This window comes from Anguilla anguilla, chromosome 5, assembly GCF_013347855.1.
Source record: "Anguilla anguilla isolate fAngAng1 chromosome 5, fAngAng1.pri, whole genome shotgun sequence".
Lineage (NCBI taxonomy): Eukaryota > Metazoa > Chordata > Actinopteri > Anguilliformes > Anguillidae > Anguilla > Anguilla anguilla.
The window spans coordinates 49,993,254-50,010,583 of record NC_049205.1 but is presented as its reverse complement, the minus strand read 5'-3'; positions in this window follow the sequence as shown (position 1 = coordinate 50,010,583).

Genomic DNA, 17,330 nt, shown 5'->3' with positions numbered 1-17,330 from the left:
AGAAATCTATGAAACTTTCAATACAGCTTGAACCGTAATACGTTACTATGCCCCTTCATCAATGTAGATATTACACTAGTCCTCAGTGACAGGTTTACATCCCCAGAGGTTAAATGAGGAGCAATTGCTAAGTGATATATATTACCTTCTACAGAAGGCTCGGCTAAATGGGCTGGGGTTATAAATATTAGTAATCAGTTTAAGGGAAACACAAATGTACACACACACACACACACACACACACACACACAGCGACAATGCAGAGTCAATAATCAATTAATCATGAAAAACTGTCCCTCAATTCACCTCTGTTGGGGGTGAACATACACAGTTTGTGTCATAAAAATAGCTCTGCCCGGACATTATTCAATGTTGCTTATATAAAAGTGACAATACACATACGTCTATTTTAAAAGGTAAAGAAATATGTCTGTATATATAAGCTCTCTCACTGTGCTGTTGGGGGGTTGTGAGTGACAGTGAACAAACTCTACACCCGTAACCAGGGGAGGACAAAAAGATGGAGGGAGGGATCTTGTTAAGAGCAGCCCCACGGAGAGACGCAATGTGAGGCTAGAGTGGACCAGTGGAAACCCCTGTTTCACCGAAGAGCTGGAACCTGATTAGATCACTTATTATAGCCCTTTTCCATTGTAGAGCTGCAACCAGAGCTGCTTCGTTAAGTTCAAGTTACATAATAATTCATTTTGCCTGTCTGAGTCATGTCTGCTCTGAGCCATTGGTGGAGAAGAAAAGTTGGCAACTATATATGGCCTCCTGTTATAGTGATAAGTCAGGTTATTTTACAGATAACTTCTTGAAAAAATCTAAAGGAATACACATGAGCATGGAAGTGAACATCAGTCCTGCTTTATGTCTTTGATTATTATTACATTATTGATCTTCAATTTATTATTGCTAAAATAATGTAGAATGCACACATGTATGCAGTATTATCACATATATGTTAACACAATCCAAAAGGTGGAGGCAATAAGCATTAATGCCACTTTAGTTGATGTTACATATTCAATTTTCTGCCTGACAGGCTCATGGCAATATGTCTGGCAGTATCTTCTGCTTTTGGCCCTGTACCGTTTGGTCTCCAGGTGTGAAATGTGCCTCTCCAGTCAGCTGGTCACTGAGAGGCAGCCTGGGTCAGCAGGAAGACTCTGACCTCAGTACACATTTCTCTGCTCCCCAGCTATTCTCTTCATTTTCTGAACAACCAGATACCCGTAGACTCCAGTTTCGCAGTAGAGCCTTTTCTCTTTGCGGTTCCCACCTGGGTTGTTCTTTCTCACATTTAATCCTGTGGATTACGGCACGTGAAGCTTTTCTTTTGCTCCTGCTTGTCCAGATTAAGTTTTTCCTCCCAATAATTATTGGCCAATGATGCCTCTTTAGCCTCATTTTGTAGCACTGTGATTATTTTTCAATCTAGTCTCCAGATATGACGTAGGCTGTCCTAGTTGATCTTATCCATGCTCATGGTCTCTGAAAAGTCCTCTTGTGCTAGGAGTTATGAACCTTACCATGTAGCTCATATGTGGACAGAATGCTTTAGTTACACAGTCCTCACTCTTCCAGCAGCTTACACTTGGGCAACTTTGTTTTTCATGTGAGATATTTTTGCAATGGTTGCCTCAACCATTGTTGCCTCAGACTTGGACAGTTACTGCATATACTCCAGCTCCTGTTGGCACAGATGTTTATTCTCTTTTTCTTCATCTGATCCAGGAGCTCCTGGAGCTCTGTCTTTCCGGTTGCCAGGTCCTTGACCCACTGCTTCAGTGTCTCTTCTTCCTCTCTTTCTGCCTTTGTTTTAGCCAGAAGGTCTCTGAAGCGTCCCTGCTTACTCATCACTGCCTGCTTCATGCAGCTGAAGGCAGAGCATCATGAAGTAATTTTGCAATGGCTCTAGCTGCTCACGCCAGGCTTCTAGCAGTGCTCTGGCCTTTCTGACTTACTCCTGCTTGACTGACATTGTTTACTCTTTTCTTTAAGTCACAGCAGGGTAACTAGGGTTTAGGCTTTGCATGAGTTGTGCCAAGACTTGGGTTCTGAAAAAAAAGAAGCTTTTTAATCACAAGCTCCTCAGCCTCTTTGTATAGCACTGTAGGACTTTCAACCTGATTTGAGCCTTGCAAAACATTTTGGACAAGAGTCAGCGCGGCGTAGGGGGCTGGTAACTCGACCCAGGACCTAAGGACACAATGAAAACTTTGAATGAATCATCCGCAGTGTGCGGCAGCGAGAGGCGTTTGAGAAACTGCGTTGCTGAGGGAGGGACGGCGGCCCAGGCGACATACGGCTCGGCTCATTCTACGACTCACTTTCCCCTCCCTGTCTAGATCCAAATGTTGTTTCCCCCCTCCCACTCCATATTGTGACAGGCAACAAAATTGATTAAGGCCGGCCCTGAGAAGTGACACAGAGACGCCTCAATTCCTATTTGTTGATTACTATTGATTTTCTTTGATACTTCATTTAAAAATCAATAGCAGAGAGGAAGGGGGGGGGCAGGCATGCTTTACACATACCTTAACATACTATTGTCCGCCGGGGGAGGCTGCTGTTTTGGTAGTGCTCCGGCAGCCAATTATGAGAAAAGCTCTTAACAGGTGAAAGCGAGGGCTTCAGATCGATCCACACTTTTCCTCCCCAATCACAGAAAGTGGCCATAAATTAAGCTCATCAGTGTTGTTCCAGAGACAGCTGTGAAGCACATAACTTTCGGGCCCCATCTGCTTGTTGCTCATAATATGAGCTTCCGCTTTTGAGCGTGTCCTCTTTCCCCTCTGCAGGAGAGAACGATGTCTCAGAGAGTCAAGACCGATGGATTGACATGTCACCTTCCTCTCCACCTTCTGCCTTTTTGTCTTCTGCCACCTCCACGGTGACACTGCTACTTTACACCGCATCCATAACGCTACTGTTAATGGATCAGGTACTCCCACAATTGATGCGAAATAATAAATGTCAACAACCTGATTCCTTTGTTTGCGGATTATGCTTAAGTGATAATCCTTTTGTCAAATCAAGCGTCAGCCCTGATCTCTGGATCTACTCCAGACAGAAATTTTAGTTCACGATACAGTATTGTATTACAGGGCTTTTGTTCACCAACTGCTCGCTGGGACCAGGAAGATCACTTTAATAGTAGGCAAGCAGCCCGTTGGTTTGGGAATGTTGTTAGACAGAAGACCACAAATAGAAGGTCTTTGCCTGTGCATTCATAAGAGATAGGTAAGGAAGGAGCCTTTCTCTGGTTTAGAAAGCTGACCTACCTTAGGTCAGATAAAATACATCACTCAGCCTTTTTTAGACATCCAAAACATAACTTTCTTCCACCAGGAATTTTCATGTTTTTCTATATCTGACTGCTTCACAAGTTAGAACCACAAATCAAACAATCCCCAATACTTTTATTTTAGTCTGATTACATATTGTAATTTTTTATGTTGCTTAGTTTCCCAGCTGTCAGATGTCAGACAACACCTTGAACAGGAGGGTCCTGCGACATATCTATGCATAGCCAGTTTGTTTATTTTATTGTTCTTTATTATTGTTGCGTCAAGGATGTAAAATAATGGGTGTTTGTCAAAAAGAAGAACAGGAGGCATTCCACTCCAAGGGATAGCAGGTTCCTCCATCTTGGCAGAGGCATGAGGGCTGTCAAACAGGCATCGTGGCATCTAATTATCCACAAACTGTTCTCTCTGTCCTTAACCCGGATCCTGTGACCACATACGGCCGCAGGAATGCCGATGGGGCGGTGGTATGCCCTCCTCTGCAGCGTGCAGTTCTGGCTTTCAGATGCCATTGGACTTTTGTCAATGAACAAAAAAAAAAAAGCCTGATTTGAACAGTTTGATATATGTGCCAGCTGCTAATTATCCAATTATCCTGTCAGCTGTAAGATGAGCGTGTACTACAGAGGTCTCGATAAGAGTTTCGATCCTGCAGCCGGCTCAGCCGCAGTGCAAGCGCGGCTTGTCAGATTGAGACGTTGATAAGCAGGCGTAATTTCCTGCTCCCGTCACTCCACGAATCCTTGCAAAGGTATGCTGGGGAACAAAAACAAAGGTGCAAGCATGCGCAAGGATTTTTGATAACATTGATTTTTTACTTTTCTGTTTTTGGCATATTGAATTTTACTCAAACTTGGAAATCAATCATCAGGGAATGGGTGTGAGAAAATATTCCTGGCAACTTGTTACAAATAAATGAAAACTGAATTTCAGTAAAATTAAACTACACGAGGTGAAAAGGCAGCCAAGTCAATTTTTACGACCTTATGAAATGCATCAACAAGGAAAATAATGTGTTACTGTTAGCAGTAGTAAGCTAGCCTTTAAAAATTCCAGATGAATGGTCGCTGTATTTATGGGGATGAATTGCACATATTGATTAGGTTCTGTCCCCACTGGGAAACCTTGAAAGATACAGACTTTCCAGCAAATTGAAATGATAATAATGAATTGATTTCTGTATGTACAGTATGTTATTCAGGGTTCATGAATTAGACCAGTGGCAGACTGATATTTTTCATGATTTCTTTAACTGTCAAGCCATGCAGAAGATACATGTGCATCTGTGCATATGTGTGTGAGTGTGTGTGTGTGTAGGTGTGCGTGCGTGTGTGTGTGACAGTTGGGCATCTGTCCTATGGGAGTGGTCAGTCCTGCAGTCAGGACCCGTGCTCCTGTTCTTGCAGTAGAGGCAGATGTTTGGCTGCCTTTGTGAAAGGTGATCCAGCACTCCAGGCCATTGCGTGGTAAAGTGTCTGTTACACACTTAAGAAAGACTATGCTCTCCACAATGACCATCGAGGGATTAGGGATGGACAAAAATACACTAAAATGTATTTAGTTACTGAATAACTCCCAAAAAGTACCTATATGTACCAGCATGTATGTACCGGTAAACTACAAAGAAGAGGCTTAAGTTGCTTACCGGTGATAAAGAGGTGGATACCCTGCATTGTACATGAAAGACATTTTTCAAAAACGTATCTGAAATACTGGCTGTCCCTGCTACATTCTAGAAGACAGCCAGGACTTTAACACCATACAAACCATTACATTTTCTTTTTACTTTAATTAGAATTTTTGGTGAGTCACTTGCAGGTGCATATACACAAATTTAACAAATATTGCATAATAATTCTTCAGAGAACACAGAAAATGTACCTTTGTGAATCCCTAAGATTCGATGCCAAACATGTGACGCAATGCAGGAATTACATTTTTTGAGTTGCTTCCCCTGTCCGGATACCATATTAGCTATACAAATTGCTAGGAATTACGGCATCTAATTAATAAATGAAAAATGGAATAATGTTGTTTACAGCCAACGACTGATCAGTGAGTGCACGTGAGGAGTGTGATTGACAGCTGTCTTCCTGTAACAGGGAGGACAATAAAGTTTTGCAGCTGGCCTGGGGCAGAGCAGGCTGACAATGGCACATAATGTATCCTTCTGGTCAGGGAAATGTGAGACTATTCAAAACCATTGCACCTTCAGCGGCAGTAAAGCGCCCACTGCGTCAGAATGATGTGTTCACCCATCTCCTGTTTTTTGTCTGCAACAAAAGGCCTTGGAGGACGGCCATTATCGAGGTGTGAAATGACAGATCAGTTTCTTTTGCAGGCAACGTGGGCCTGCTCGGTGAGCTCCTCTGGCTCTTTAAAAAGATCCCCTCATGTCATCGAGGCACAATGTAGATATGCGCCATATCGAATTACCGGCCACCTCTGTGTTAATTCTGATGATACTTTCATTGTCCGAGTGATTTCAGGGATGAAATACGATTACTTACAAACTCAAAAATAAAAACAATGCATTACCTTTTAATTTATGCAATACAAATTGAACTGAAAAGGAAACGCATTTTGCACCGAGTGATAAAAAGACATTTCACATAACTGAGTAAAGTGACAGATACCGCTACTGTACTTGTGCAGTTTAAATGGAAGACCCATGATGGCATTTTAATGGCGACTGATGCTTATTTCTCAATTAGCCCCTGAAAGAAGAGCGCGCTAATTGATTTGTACTGCTGAAGAAAGGCTAAAGAGTGACCAGCTCTTGGGATGGTTTTTGCTCACAGGGCATGCTGGGGCCTGCTGCATTGTCCAATGACTGAATACCCTGAGGTGGGAGGGGACAGTTGAGAGGTCCTGGCCCCAACCCTACAATTTCATTTAGGGTTTGGTCACAAGGGATTTATGGACATAACCTTCCAACTCAGACCCAGAACAACTGCCAAAACCCTGGTTCATCAAATCCCATGAAAAGCCCCGCACCTGATAAGGCCAGGCAAATGGACCAGAGGTGTCACAGATGGAGTCAAAGGAGCAGCCAAAGTGTTTGTATTGAGAGGTCAGCAATAATTTTGTATAAGGCCAAGGGTCTACAATAAAAAAATCCAATACTTCAAATGTAAGGGAGGTCATAAGCGTAACAATATATAATATTAAAACAGGACAAATCGGAACCATTAAGCAGCAAAGGAAGAAGCAGACACCTTGAAAGCTGAAAAGGAGATGTCTTCTTATTCTTTTCTCTTAACCAGTGGGTTTGGTTACCTTATAAAGCCAATCTTATTTTCAGCGTAACTCCATGCTCTTAAAAAAAATCATGTTCCAATAGTTAACTTTGATAGGAACTGGGTATTATGGTCAGGTGACCAAAATTGAGCTTTATGTCCAGTTTAGGGTTCAGTGGTCAGTAGAAGGATGCTTAGGTTGAAAAAACAATATCTACATTGAAATATGGTGGTGGATCTTTGGTGTTATGTTGTTTTGCATCAACTGGTCCTGGGGTTCTTATCTAGGTTGTGAATAATTTGAAGGACTTCGTATTTCCCCTACACATCTCATGTTTACTTGCAAATTATGGATATGCACAACTGGTTATTTACAGCCACTGTTCAAGTTAAGCACTTTGCTGAAGCAGATGAAATTAACCTGCAACCTTATAGTTCCCTATGGATCACATGATCACCTGTGCATTGCAAGGACCTTTGGGCCAAATTTCATTCACACTTGGGTCCTGTTACATCCATGACTGACGTTTCTGTGGGTGTAGGATATGACCTTTGAAATGCGGCTGTGGCAAAGTCTCACGAAGGGAAAGGAAAAACATCTTCACATGGTCATGTGCAAGATCAACTCCTAGCCATGGTCATGATCGTGTCGATGTGTATTTGCAGTGAGTCATTTATCCTCTGGTCTGGCAGAGGTGACTAATGAATTAGAGTGGAGACAGAGGGGCATTAGAGATTACCAGCAGAAAAGGTTAGAGTGAGGAAGGCCTCTGGGGTCGAAGGTGAGGCATATACCACCAACAGTTGTCAGATGCACAAAGAGACGCGTTGCGACGGCAATCTCATATTGCAGGCGGGGGCAGGCAAGCTTCCGTCTGTAATTGCTCGTCCCAACTTTAAAAACACGTTGTCACAATAGCCCTGCGCTAACGGTAAAAGACAAGGCGGTGATGTCACCCCTCAACATTGTCAATGAGCCCTATAGCTGTTTACATTGTTTTGGATTAATTTATTACCTCGAAAGCCCAATAAAAATGCATCTCACAGGAAGACAGTGGAAGACTGCGCTATAGAAACTGCGATATAGCGGTGCAACAAACTGTTCCATCTCACAAAATCCAGTGTGAAACATTGTTAACAACAAGAAGAAAAGAAAGTATGTGAGTGTTGATATGGAACACCGTAAATGTCGTCCTCAGATGTCTCATTCACACAGGTTCCGCCATCATCTCAGCTGACCAGCTGGAACCGCACACTTTTTCCATGACAGGATAGGCACACCTTGTGGGTGATTTTAAAATGCAACCATTAACTGGGCTGAGTATCTGATAGGTGTCCTTCTGCATCTCTAAGAGTGCTCAGGAGCTACTGAGTCTAGCTTTAAAACACATACGAGAAATGAGACAATGGAAGTCCAGTTCATTGTAGAAACCAAATCAGAATAAAACCTGCAATTCATCTGGAATAAATTTGTTGAACTAGATGATCTTGATGAATTTCTTGTATCCGCCATGATTCATATGGAAATTGTGTCTCTTCCAGGTGAGTGATAACAGGCTCAAATGAGGTGTCATGAACAAATTTTTCTCCCCAAGATACAAGCCATGCTTGGTATCTTAGACCCCTCATCTCATAGAATTCACTTTCATAGGAGCTGAACAGCACTGCATCAATGCTTCTTGATCCAGCAACATTTGTCTGGAATTGCTCAGTCATAAAGCATGTTCCTCCTATTTTCAGTCAGAAGTCATTTATCTTATTTTAGACAGCTCCAAAGTGGCCTGGACTCAATCAACATTTGTCCTTTAGTGTTTGTTTCTTTCCTTTACAAGCATTGTTTGGCTTGTCAGAAATCACCTATATGAATCCATCCATCTGTGCTTGTGGAAAAAAACTAGGATTTCTGCAGAAGGCAAAATTAAGGGCAAATTCTAGCTAAATCTAGGCCATTATTATTATTATTATTTTTTTAATTATTATTATTTTTTGTCTTTAAATCACTTACAGGACAATACTACATCAAGGGGAGCATTCAACAAAATACATATCAAGCATATACATGGTAATTAAACTTATTACAGCCAAAACCAGTCACAACATGAGTCTGTACATAGGGTTCTGTATATAAATATAAAACTCCTCAGTATAATATTTTTGCCACCAAAGAAATGAGGGATTGTTCCCTTGGGTCTGTACTGGTAGAATACATAGGGTTCTGATTAAGTGAACTGGACTGACCTCGGATCAGTGCAGGTAGCAGATGCCGTTTGTTCACAAAGCACATCTTTGGAAAGTGAGGAGTTGGTTTAAAGATGAGGTAACGTTTTTTGTTATCCAGGGATGACTCCATGGCCATTTTTCATGGTCTAACTCTGCCTGTCATCCTCGCTGTAAAACATGCCTCTTTACTCAAACTAGACGTCAGTGGCCGACAGCCCCAGCGGTGACAACCTCTTTCCAGCGAGCCATCCATTGCTATGGGAATGGTAAACAATTACAAATAATAATTGTGCTTGAAGAATCACCCTCCAGCTACAGTATTGATTACACAGCAGTCTCCCGGCCTCTTCTCAGCTCATCCCACTAAGTAGCTCAATAGCTCAATGATCTGTGTGTGTGTGCATGTGTGTGTGTGTGTGAGTGTGCATGTGTGTGTGTGTGTGTGTGTAAGTGTGTGTGTGTTTGTGAGTGCTGTCCAAGTTTTATTTGATCTTTCAGGATTTTTTACAAGGATTCCTATCGGCTTTGTTCCGCTCAAGTGTGTTTTACTGTATGGTAAGAGCAGGCCATGTGCATGATGTGACTGCTCACCTCAGCACTCTGACTGTAGGAATCCAGGTTTCCTGCAGCTTCCCCAGAGCCCAGGACCTTCCCATCAAGTCTGTGCTGCTTTACAGTCACACTACACAACATGATCCCAACACTACCACCCAGTTAGCCAAGTCCTGTTTTAGAAATGTATGAAATGTTTTTAAATGTTATGTTTTAAATGTTGTAATACTACAGCCCCACAGCTTCCAGAAAAATTGTAGAAATAACTGGTATGATGAGTTGACACAAAGGACTACCCTGAGGTGACGAGGGGACGGACACAAAAGTCACAAGGGTGTAGAGAGCAGCGGTCTCACCCGCACACGCTCACTGGAACAAAGCCTGACTCAAGACAGCCCCCGTTAATGTTATTAAACAAAGTGCTCGTCTCTGACCCCATGATGATCGCCGGTGTCAGATGCTGGCCAAGGGCATCTGACATTTTTAACAAGATTTGATTCGCTCGCACGCTGACTTTCTCCCCCTTTCTCTCTCCCCCCCCCTTCCTCTTTTTAATCTGGTGGAAGTTTGAAGCTCCATGGTGCCTCACCTTTCCTGTTCTAAGAGCTGGCCCATCACAGATAAATGGGCCTCCTGCAGATTTGTTGCCTGTCACTTCGATGAGTGTAATCAAGCCCAGCCATAAATTTCCCACCAAGAGTTCATGTTTAATTAATGTAGTTAAATACTCATTTAAATGCCCTCTCCACTAGAATCTTGTGTACACCTTCCTGACAGCCAAGCCTGGATGCTGACTGAATTAGAGCAGGAAGTCTTTCAAAATTGGGATTCCCTATAGAAAGAATAAGTGAGCACAGAGGATTAAAATGACAATGAAATATTGTTCAGTTACGATTTCACACAGCTGAGGTTAATGCAACTAAATTAGTTAGTTTATTTGTCAGCATATTTGTTGTTGGACAGTGACTAAGTATTTTTTTTTCAAAATTTAAATTACCTGCCACAGTCATTGTGTTCTACCATTCTGCATCTTTAGAATCCACTTTGGGGCAGTAGCTGTGCTAGCATATTAACCTGACTGTAATGTTGAAGCAATCGCATTATTTAAGCAGCTAGAATAAAAATCTGAAATTCTTAGTTTGTATTTTCAACAAACAATGACAGCAGAAATATAGTCATGTTAAAACTGACATGATACATACACACCTCCTACAAACAGCTTACACAGGTAACCCATGAGAGTCAGTGCTTAGAAGAACCTTGTCTCATAGATGTGGAAAATTTTCTGCTCAGTTGCCTAAGTAGAATGTATTAGCAGTCTGGATTCTTCAGCTCAGTGATTGCTGGCCAGAGTGGAGGGGTGAAAGGCTGTTCTTGGGACTGGCACCAATGTGGAGTCTCACAGACTTCAGTGCCCTCCAGATTCCTAGTGTGCACAGTAGCTCTGGGGCAAATGCAGTACTACTAACCCTTCCCCAAGGTTTTCCCACCACAGCCATAAATACTTTGCTTCATCTACAACTGAAAAAAGATAGAACATCCATGTTTATGGTCTTACTTAAGGTGTCACTTTAGATGCCAACATTAAGCAGTAACAAGGATAGCAGTGATTGGATTTTAGGGGACATTTATGAACACTATATTTAGCAGAATAGCTTTTTTTGACAGTCATTAAAGGCTTTCAGCTTTTTATTTTGTATTTTAAAGCAAGAAAAGGTACAGTCAGGATTAATAAGACAGGAATAAAGAAAGGGAAAGTGGAAAAAGTGTTGTGAGACACAAAGGAGGAGAAAGATGGGGAAATAGGTAAGAGAGAGACAATGAGAAAAGACAGCCAGAGTGACAGGGGCTGAAAGAGAAATAGAGAAACAGATTTGTGAGACTAATGGACAGCTGATGGCCGTGCCAGCGTGAGCACACAGGGCCCTATGGTGCCTCAAAAGCCAGCTGGCACATTCCTGTGCTGCTCGATTATCTGCAGGAAGGATCAATATTTACATTGTCCACTTAATGGCTTTATTTATGCAGCTAATACAGGGGCTTATTACGGGACTTACTCCATTTCCAGGTCTTGGAGCACAAACCTGCAGCAGAGAGATCCTGGAGGTCATAGCTTATTTTCCCTTTATTCAGAGGACCTTCTCTTCTCTTCTGACCAGCAGCACTGAATGGCAGCTGTGTTCCAGGATGCTGTCCATCGTGCTTTAAACTGTGAAAAACTAGCAGCTTGAGGCTGAGCCCTTCCTCTGAGGTCCAGGTGCGCTATGGTGATGAGGCAGTTGCAACACTTTGTGACACCAGAGACACGGTAGCAGAGAGGGCTGTTCTCAAATGTGGGCTACTGGTTGATGTTCCTGCTGCTTCTCAATGTCAGGAGGCATTCAGAACCATGGACAGTGACCTTCTTACATACATGAATGCATACCCAACTGAGGTTGACTGGCAATCAGCCCAGGTGCTGCTGGGTGCTTTCACATGTCGTGGTACAGAGGAGACAACAATACAGGAATGGCAGGGTGCATTAACTGGCATAGTGTGAGAGGACCTTTTGCAAAAGGGGCTGGTGGGTTGTAGAGTCTGGGTCCCGACCCCTTATGCTTTCAGTGAATGTCTTCTGGCCACCATCATTTTTAAGCCCTCCAAACAAGGTACATTCCAATTAAACAATCCTTTCTGCATGGTTGTTGTTCTATAATTATAATTCAGACTTCTGGCCTCTGTGGTAGAACTTCCTTTGGTTTTGCAATTTCTTTATTCTCCTCCACTGTAAAGTGGACAATGTTACTTAAAAATACTGCTACTCACATCATCTGATGGTCATCTGGCACCATGACACATAATACTTCCTAAGTGAAGCCACACAGTACAGACCCTGGACACTCATGTGTCAAATATGACCCTATTTATTTTTAAATTGTTCAAGAAGTGAACAAACTTAAAATACAAGGATAGTGTCTTGATGGGTCGTTGTAAAAAAAGCATTTGTTAGGCTTTATATTAAGTCAGAGTCGGGTAATTCAGCACCAAGTCCTTGATTGCTTAGATTTGGGAAAATATTAACATTGTGATATTTAATAGTCTGGCACAGTGAGTATATTTTCACTTTTTGTCCCCCAAATAAGCAACGCCCAAACATTACTACATATATACTGTAATACACATAATTACATACATAGCTAATACTATGTTCTGTTCCACAGAAGAAAAAAATGGCCAATGAAAATTAAATAATTTTCTGACACTCTAATGTCTGGTGTGTGGTGAGAGTTCTGGCTCCCTAGAAAAACATAAACCTTGTGTGGTTCATTTCATGGACTGCACTATTGAAAATATATACCCAAAGTGGTAAAAAAGAAAGGATACATGTGATGTAAGCACAATAAAGATGCTTAAGATTTATGTGTGACAGAACACAACCAGAAGTGTTAAGGTAGCTGAATCAATTTCTGTAGCTGCATCTTTGACTTCGACCATGCTTGGAATGGAACTTTCCCTCTAGATCATTTTCAAATACTTGATGATTTTAAATTATGAAAAATAAAGACATTAATAAAAAAATAACAATGGAAAAACACCACAGAGAGTGCATGCAGGCTCTACTCAGAGCAGAGCATTTCTGGTACAATTTTGCAAAGCAGTAAGACCCATTTTGTGCTGCTCTCATTCTGGATAACAGCTTCTTTGGAATATAACAGAACACTCCACCTAGAAGGATAGATACTAGCTAGCAGTAGCCCCACAGTTCTCACACTGGCCTGAGCATTACAATCCCATTAATGAGGAAAACGAGGGAGAGCTTTCAACACTGTGGCTGTTCCTTCTCTAACAAATGCTTCTGTAGAGTCTAAACAGAAAGATACATATCCAAACCACCCAACCAGGCATCCTAGGCACGCCAAGACAAACTCCAATCCCTACTTTGATCTGGGTGTGGATAACACACCCCCAAGACCATTAAAAAGCCATTCATCTCAATATTTTAAGCAGGCCGTCATACTTAGTCCAAGTGCTGCCAAGAAATGAGAGACAGTTGCCATGCAGTGGTGAAGGTCATCTCTAATTAACCCCTGAAGCAGTTCTTATGCCAAGAAATCCACCAGTGCTCAATAGTGTAATGTCGGGGAATGACTTAAGACTATAATCTAGGTCTAATTAGGATACCTTAAGGAAGAGCTGATTGCTCATGCACGGCTGAGATCTTGGCCTAGATGACCACCCACTTTAGAAGTATCTTCTCAGAGAAAGACGTGCTGTGTCTCCTGCACCAGGTCAACATCATCAGATCATCAGATGGGACCAAGAGCCCTTCTAGACCACCAACGACCTTAAAGAACCAGTTCTACAGAATAGATCATTAAGTCCTAACCCCTTAAATTGCACACTAATTAAGTAAAATTATACTGCTTGATTTTGCAGACCATTAAGGGGTTAAGCAGTCATGCTCAGTTTAAGGAAGTCTTGGAAAGAAGGCATCAGTTTGGTACGACATGAGCTTTTTCACTGAACACACACTACAAAGCTCACCATAGACTGTCAATATATTGGACAATAAATGGAAACTGAAAATGGAATTTTAATGGTTTTCCAGAGGAGTAATGGGATCCTTTGCTTTTTAAACCTGCCAAGTTCAGATGCTTAGATCCCATGCTATTTTGGAAAACTCAGCTTAACATCTTCCATGGCCTTCGACATAGCAGTAACCCAATATATAAACACACTCCCGCCAAATACACCACAGCACCTCCTTGACACTTATGAACCCATATTGGTGAAGAATCCTTAAATACGCTTGGAGAAGACAGAGCGCTAGTGCTAATGGGAACAAGCGAGAGCAGGTGGGGTGGGGGTTGGGACTTGCTGGTCCACAGAGGGGAGCAGCAGAGGGCAAAGCTGCTCCTGCTGTAACACCAGCTGGGCCATTGATCCATCGGGTCTGAAAGGGGAAACCCAAAATATGTTGCTTTGTCGCCCCCGATGCAATCAAAGTTGGCCAGGCAGCCCCCATGCCTCACCAGGTGGCCACAACCATCAGCTACCGGCCCTCTAGACATGTCCATTCATAATTTCCCTCGAACAAACCACGCACACTACACCCTGGGCTATGAGAGCACAGAGTCATCCAATCACAGCAACTTAGCTACACCTCCATCTTAAAACCCCCAACTGAACATCGTCTTGTAGGGGCTCTGCATCGAGATACGTGCAAGTTTATGCACTCGCCCCCTTAGAGGTGCAACGCTCCGCACCCCGCTCCCCCTCCATCTCTCAGCGCTCACGGTGGAGGGCTCCGTGGGGTCCGGCACGGTCTCCGGTTTCAGTCCTGTCTCAGAGCAGATGCCTCCGGGGTGGGCGATAAGCCTCCACACCCCCACCCCCCCTGGTTCCGCCTGGTCCCGCGCCCTGGAGGACGCGGTGCGTCTGTGTGGTCCTGGCCTGGGGCCGGCGTTGTTTTGCGTCCCGGCCGGCCTTGCTGACAGACCGCACGGTGTCCTGCACTCTGTCTGCTGGGGGCTGCACACACACAGCCCAAAGTTAGGCACGCACTGCCCCTTCTCAGCCTCCAGGAGCACGTCGGCCTGGCTCCCATTCTGCTGGAGAAAACTCCATCAATGGCTCCATTCAAGCGCATGAACGCTTTTATCTGAAACAATCCGCTAAGCTGGTATTTGTTCCAGGCAATTGCACCGGCTTAATTGGTCCATTTACACAGTTAATTATCAGCATATATCAGAGTCTGAAATACAGTACAGGGCACTCCAGGAATCATCAATTGAATTGCATAATCATATTATTTTATTTTTAAAAATACCAAACTGAGTACATATTTGACCCTTCAAACATGAAGTCATACTGCTATATAGCATCTGTAATTAAGCATCAGTACAACCTATCATATATGGTATACAATGGGAAATCGCTGCTTTGCAGAAGTAGAACTAACACTCTTGTGCTTGTTATGAATGAATTCACATGAATCCCTACAGTTGCATTATACATGCATCTGGAAGCACACATTGCATTTAGATGTTGCAGGTATCTGAGCAGGAAGTGTGACTGAGTCGAGGTTGTGGGCCCCTCACTGCCTTTGAAACAGTAGGTGGGTGTGGTATTGGATTCTGAGCAAACCATTCAGTTTCACACTGAAAAGATGGGCCACACGAAGATCCACATTGCAGAGGAACCCCTCAATACACACAGGGAACATTATCAGGCAACATGCAGACCGTTAAAAGCTCTAAAATACCAGTGCGATATTCTCAAGTCAGTTTTACAGTGTAAAACTGGAGATACACAGAAAGGAACTCATGAAAATAGCTAGTCCTAAGTGAGCCTAAAATTATTTTGAGAATATTTTTACACATATGACCAGTTCTACATTTGGCCTTGATCATTTTTTTTCAATTGTGGTAGTTCAACAAAAATGTATGTTGTTGATACAGTTTTCAAATGCTTGGCTGAGGATTTTAAAGATTTAAACAGTTCATAAACAAGAAGACACTAAAAGAGCTTCTGATTCTGCACGTCTGACATACACATCAAAGGAGAAACCAGACATGGGCGTGTGCTCTGCTTTCACCCATTACTTAGACACCTTGCATTTGGCCGCTCTGAGAGCTCAAATGGTTATCTCAGACGAGGGCTCTCTGCGATGATCAATATCTATTTCCTGCAGGGTCGGATTACAGAATAATGTACATATTGAACCAACGCTGCAGAAGTCTTCAACCACATTTATATCTGAACCACCCTCTGCTTCTTCGTTGAAGGAAAGCGAATACCTGGAAATCACATTAAATAAATGCTTCTCTAGCAGTGATCGATCCTCCTTTTAGCAAAGTGTGTGTGGATTCTACCAGTGAAACACCAACCAATTAGGGCTGGGCTATTTCACATCTAGGAGGAATTTCTTTAATGGTTTATTCGTCTATAATCTAATTTGAGACTGTTTACCCCAATAGAATCAGTGGTAATAATTTGATGGCTGCAGACACCACATCAAAAGTTAATGGGCAGGATGCTGGTTGCAAAAGAGGCGCACTTTATCCACCGTAACACAAACTGGGTATGTGAAAAACATGCGTGCTCCAGTAAACCACTGCAGGAAGGAATTCGTCTTTTATACTCTTGGAAAGGCATTTAATGTTTTTGAAATTGCGCCAAAATGTTACCGTGCAACAAATGTGAAAATATAGGAATCAAGCTAAACACAGCAGAGGAGATGACTGTAATTCAGCTGATGTGGAATCGCAATAATGAGTTTTTCAGCATCTGAGGTAAGAGCCCAGGGAGGACTGAGGGAAGTACGGGGCCTGGAGGAATGGTCATCCTTGAAGGACACAGAGCTTATTTCAGTCACTTATTCTCACTCCATGCATCCTCTCCTTGTGTCTTTTCCTCACTCCTTAGCTCCGCCCTATGGAGAATGCAAGGAAGGACGCGACGACAAGACACGAGGACAGAGGAATTGAGGAACTGTGTATTAGGTAAATGGAACGTCCTTGTTCAGTCAAGCATTAGTTTGAAGGCAAGTCAGTTACACAGGTGGCAGATGGGGAGAGATGGATCCACAGGTCAATCGTTTATACGCCGTGCCTTCTGAAAAAAATACTTCCACAAAAGATGCAATAATGGGCCTCGATTTCCGGATCAGGTGATGACCAAGGAGAAAAGGGCGAATAAAATAAGTGATTTGTATTAGCCCATAGTTCGTTTTGCAGCTGTTTAACTAAGATCAATGTTAACAACATAGGGAAAATATAATTGCAAATATGTAATATTATTTCTGTATGCATTCGTTGTTTCATTATTCCCTTTTTTAAATTGTTGGAATCAATAACGTGCAAAAAGTTTTTACAACTAGAAAAAATTGTCCCTAAGGGAGAAAAAAACATGGAAGTACACAAGGCTTTAGTAATCAGATCAATGTACAGCCTGTACTGAAAGCACAAATTGGGGGACCACTTAAAAGCTTGGACGTTTATGCTTTAATCAATTTACGAGTGTA